At 49.6% G+C, this 5,113-nt stretch overlaps 1 long non-coding RNA gene across 1 annotated transcript in view; it reads right to left on the minus strand.

Annotated features, from left to right (window-relative positions):
* The window catches only part of LOC116099621, a 34,716-nt gene extending 30,174 nt beyond the window's left edge, over positions 1-4,542 (minus strand). Inside the window, exons 1-2 of the long non-coding RNA XR_004122321.1 lie at positions 4,506-4,542; positions 110-180 (exon numbers count right to left, since the gene is read on the minus strand). This is a non-coding gene — a long non-coding RNA (uncharacterized LOC116099621). The remainder of the gene's footprint in view (positions 1-109; positions 181-4,505) is intronic.
* Positions 4,543-5,113: the final 571 nt, after the last annotated feature.

Genomic DNA, 5,113 nt, shown 5'->3' on the forward strand with positions numbered 1-5,113 from the left:
GGAGAGAGGGAGGCAAGGAGGGAGGGAGGAAGGAGAAGTTAGCACTGGTGAAAAGGAAGACATAAGATTCAGCAGGAAGCAGGGCTGCACCTGGTTAGCCTTGGTGTACCTAGGCCATGTTTCCAGCAACTGTAAAGTCTCAGGTGGCAGTGAGTGATCTTTTCCTCTCCTCTCTGATCCCTGCAGTAGGAGGAGAGACAGTGTGAGTCCTTGGGCTGGGGATGTGGCTCAAGGGAACAGCCCTTGCCCAGCATGTCTGAGGAGGCCATGCCATCCACCTCCCGCAAGGAGTCAGAGAGCCTCCAAAGAAAGACTGTATTTACAAGGTCCAGACAGGAAGGAAAACACCCAGCCTCCCTGACTCCCCCTCCTTGTCCCCAGAGCCACACCTGTGGACAGTGTATTTGTCTTGGTCCTTCGTTTTCTCTGACTCATGGGTCTAACTGAACTTTGTGTCTTTTAATACATCGTTTTCTCTCAGCTATAGCTTTGGAGGTGACCTGCAAATCCAGCTAGGGCCTGTTCGTAATCCCAATCTGGGAGCATGCGAACAGACTTAAAGCATTGGATGTGAACCCCTCATTCTCCAGTTTTCTTTCTAAAACCTGGGAAATTCTCTGTCTGTCGTCCCCCCACCCAATCAATCTCTGTGTGTCTGTCTCTGTCTCTCTGCGTGTCTCTGTCCTTGTCTGTCTGTCTCTGTCTCCCCACCCTCTCCTGCTCAGCTGTTTGAGGGAAAGAAACCACACACTGGAGGCTTTCCACACTCTACTAGAAAGAGGCCAGAGGTAGAAGCAGATCCTCGCTTGCAGCTCTGGTGCCAACAGCTGGCTTGGCAGAAATGTTCACGGCCAGGTTTTCAAATTCCAGTAACCATTATGAAAAGGCTCTTGCAAACATCCCTTTCTGAGGTCTCCAGCCAAGAAGAGTGGGGACCTTTGATCCTGTCTGGAGCCAAAAGGATCAAGGATGGAATGGAGACAGACCAGGGTGCTGGCCAGGACTTCAGCCGGCTGTGTTTGTCCAGAGCCTCTGCACCGCTGAACTTGCCAGGCCATCCTGGGCCAGTGCCATGGTGACATTGCTGTCAGGGAAGGGTTAGGCTGCTAAAAGAGGCCCAGGCAGAGGCTGGCACCCTCTTCAGGAGCCCTCATTCTTCTCATAAGAGCTTCTTATCCTTGACTTTTGGATGGAAGCTGCCCTAGATGGATAGGAGTTTATTTTCCTCTCTCCAAACTCCTCTATGGATAAACATGATGTCTGAGGGAAATCAAGACATCAAGAGGTCTGCTGTAGTGGCCACAGAGTCTCACTCAGAGAGCAGTGGATGATGGGTAGCTTTGTTCAAACTGCTTCCTGCACAAGCTCTGGATAGAACCCGGTCACACTTCTCCCTTTCCCTTCCCCCAACTCTCTCCTCTCCTTCCTTGGCCTCAGAGTTCACACTGGTGCAGGTAAGTGGACAAGATGCCTTCACTGTTCAGGGACGTCTCTCATGCAGGGCATTCAGGACTCCTCCCTGTTCACAGAGGGCTGAAGGGAGGCCTGTTTCCTTCATTAAACTATCTCAAGATGAGGGCCCACACCTGCGGCTCGCTGGGGAGGAGGCTCAGGATGCAGCTTCTCCCTGCACACACACACACACACACACACACACACACACACACACACACACACACTCACACTGCTCCATCCTGACAGATGCAGATGTGGATTCCATCTGATCTGATTATCTCACTGACCTGTGTTCAGCAACACCTGCTCCCCAGGAGTGGAGCTAATCCTAGGTCACAGGCCCTGACATCTGGGAATGGACAGAAGCCAGGAAAACCGAAGACACACTGATAGAACCATCAAAGCTCTCCTTCGGGGGAAGAGTGGTGACCACCAAGGACAACACAGCCCTCTCACAGCTGACCCTGTCCCAACAGCCAAGCTTGGCTGCAGACATTTGCACCATGAACAGGTTCCAGCCCTTGCCAGAGCTTCTTCAGGGTGTCTCAGGACCGAAGAATCCTGCTGCAACACTAACTGGTACAGGCAGAGTCTGCTGTTTCCAGACACACAGACTCTCTCTGGCACCGTTGGTTCCCACATGGCCCCACCTGTAGTCACCCACACTTCTCAAGCCGACACCAGCTTGACACTGGTCAATGTGGTCTTGAAACCAGTATTTCTTTGTCCCCTCTGCTAACTCTCCTGTTGCCTAAGCCATACCAGGCAGCTCAGGATCAAAAAGGGCCCTTCTTCAGGCTAGACCTGTCAGTCCCCCATCCTCAGAGCAACAGCCTAGCAAAGGACCAGAATACCAACCCTCTTCTCTGGGACTGAGGGAGTCTCTGCCCCTGACTGTGCAAGAGAGATGAGATCAGGAAAGCAGAGCTAAGAAGAGAGGAGCACATGAATCAACAGCTTCTATACCCCCAAGTCAGGACCAGCTGCCTGGGACAAGCAGCAGGCAGGGACATGTGACTAGTGTTTACACTAGCGAGGGACCCGGGATCAGTGCCTGTACCACCCTGCACCAGCATGCTGCATCTGCCCTGTGCTGCGCAGCCTGACACCTTCCCTGTCTGTGCCAGCCAGGGACACCTGTTCTATACCTATGCCAGTCTGAGACACCTGCCCTCTGCCTGCATCAGCCTGTGACGTCTGCCCTGATTCGGCACCAGCCTATGACCACTGACCTGCACCTGCTCTAGCCTGTGACACCTGCTGTGTGCCTATACCAGCTTGCAGCATGTGCCCTGAACCTGTGCCAGCCTGTGATACCTGACCTATAACTGCAACAGCCTGCGACAGCTGCTCTACACTTCTTTCAGACTGAGGTGCCTGCTCTGTCCCTGTCACAGCCTGTGGCACTATCCTGCACCTGCGCTGTCCTGACATCTGCTCTGTACCTGTGGCAGTCTGTGATTCCAGCCCTGTGTCTGCAACAACTGCGACATCTGCTCTGCACCTGCACGAACCCGTGAAACTTCTGCTGTACGTATGCCAGCAATGACACTTGCTAGGCTCCCGCCCCAGCCTGTGACACCTGCCTTGAGCCTACAATAGCTTGTGACACTTGCCAGCAACTCTAATGGCCTTTGATGCTTGCAATTCATCTGCACTCTCCAGGAAGCCCTACCCTGGGCTTGGTCCATACCATAGCACCTCTCTAGTGTCTGCCCCAACGAGTGACACTGACAGTGTACCTTTATCTGGATGTGACATCTGCAAAAGCCAGTATTACCAATGGTGAGGTATACCTGCACCTACCTGGCATTCTAGCCCTCTGGAGAATACATTCTTGAAGGGAAGAGGAGGATTCTATCAAGAAGGCAGGCATGGGGTATAGGCAGAATTAGATCCCAAAGACTCACTCTGACACTGGAGTGTCTGGGGCTATGTTTTGTTGTCAGTGTCAAAGTGGACCCCTAGACCCACTCCTATACATGGGTAGCTGGCGTGTCTGTGGTACTCCACTCCATTCCATCTTTAGCGAAGGACCCCTGCCTGGTATAAAGGTCCTAAAGATTAAGAAGTTCTTGGGCTTTGCTGTAGAAACAGCCCCTCCATGTTTAGAACTGCTTGATTCAGCAAGGGCCACCACATCCTGTTGTTGGGTGTGGGTCATCCAGATCCACCTTTAATGGGCGGCCACAGCCTATTTACCCTGACAAGAAGAGTGTTAAACATTTTCCCAAAGCAATAAAAATGCTTGTTTTAAAAAGGAGGGGGGCTGGAGAGATGGTTGAGTAAAGTGATACAAGTGCGAGGACCAGAGTTCAAATCCCCAATACCAAGTAAAATGTTAGTAATCCCAGCACTTAAGAGGAACTGCAGGAAACTCCTGGAACAAACCTGACTAGCTACAGTCATATCTGTGCATTCTGGCTTCAAGTAAGTGAAAAAGCAATCAAGGAAGACACTCAATGCTCAATGCCAACCTCAAACCTCCTCTCTCTCTCTCTCTCTCTCTCTCTCTCTCTCTCTCTCTCACACACACACACACACACACACACACACACACACACACACACACACACGCACATATGCCTACATACACAGATATGAACATAAACACACACCGGTATACATATCACATGTACATACATACACACCTAATAAAGGATAAAAAGCCACAATATTTTTTATGCTTGCTCTTTTTAAAATTAGTTTCAGGTTAGCATATAAAGACTGGGTTTCACTGTGGCTTTTTCAGACATGTGTGTCACTATACTCATTCTTGTTGTGTCTCCTCTTCTGTCTCTGTCTCCTGTGGGTCCTCACACCTCCTTTTGCAGCTGGCTCCTTTCTCACCCAGTTAGTTCCCCCTTCTCTTCCATTCCCTGCCACCCCATTTCCCACCTCCTTGAATCTCTCCTCCCCCTCCTTCACCTCCACCTCCCCCTCTCCCCCCTCCTCTTCCTCTTCCTCCTCCTCCTCCCTGCTCTCTTTTGATTTGTTAAGTGAATGGAGAACCCATAGTAATAAATCAGGGAGTTAGGCTGTGGGCTTACTCAAGGTCAAAGGTGGCTTTCCTACTAGATTCTGAATGATGCAGGAGTGAATGGTCAGGGCTCCAAACGCTCCTGACATCATCAATTACTCCTTAAGCATTTCTAATGGTAATTATAACAGTCACTATGCAGAACTGAAAATGTCATTTATTACATCACAGATACTGAACTTTTGCTGAACATGGTAACTTATACCTGTGATTTCAACACTCAGGAGGATGAGACAGGAGGGCTGAGAGTTCAAGACCAGCCTTGGATACATGGCAAGACTTTGCCTCAAAAACTACAATGTTCAAATTAGTAATTTCACAAAACTTTAGTTTATAGCATTTAAAATCTTGGAAGTGTCCACAAACATTGCTATGTGTGTTCAAAAAAATGTAATATTCAGATTTGTTTAAGAAGTCAGCAGCTCCAAGCAGAATGAATGACAGGTGGAAAATTCCAATTTAAGCACGTTGTTTGCTTTCAAAAATCTGTTACTTTTGAGAACATCATTCATAATAATTTGTGTGGTTTTCTATGAAACACTGTAAACTCAGACTTTCTCTGCCTAAGTCCTACTGAGTGGAATTTTCTTTGCAATAGTCACTGTGGTGTGGGGGGGG

This window comes from Mastomys coucha, unplaced genomic scaffold (assembly GCF_008632895.1).
Source record: "Mastomys coucha isolate ucsf_1 unplaced genomic scaffold, UCSF_Mcou_1 pScaffold20, whole genome shotgun sequence".
NCBI classification, from domain to species: Eukaryota; Metazoa; Chordata; class Mammalia; order Rodentia; family Muridae; genus Mastomys; species Mastomys coucha.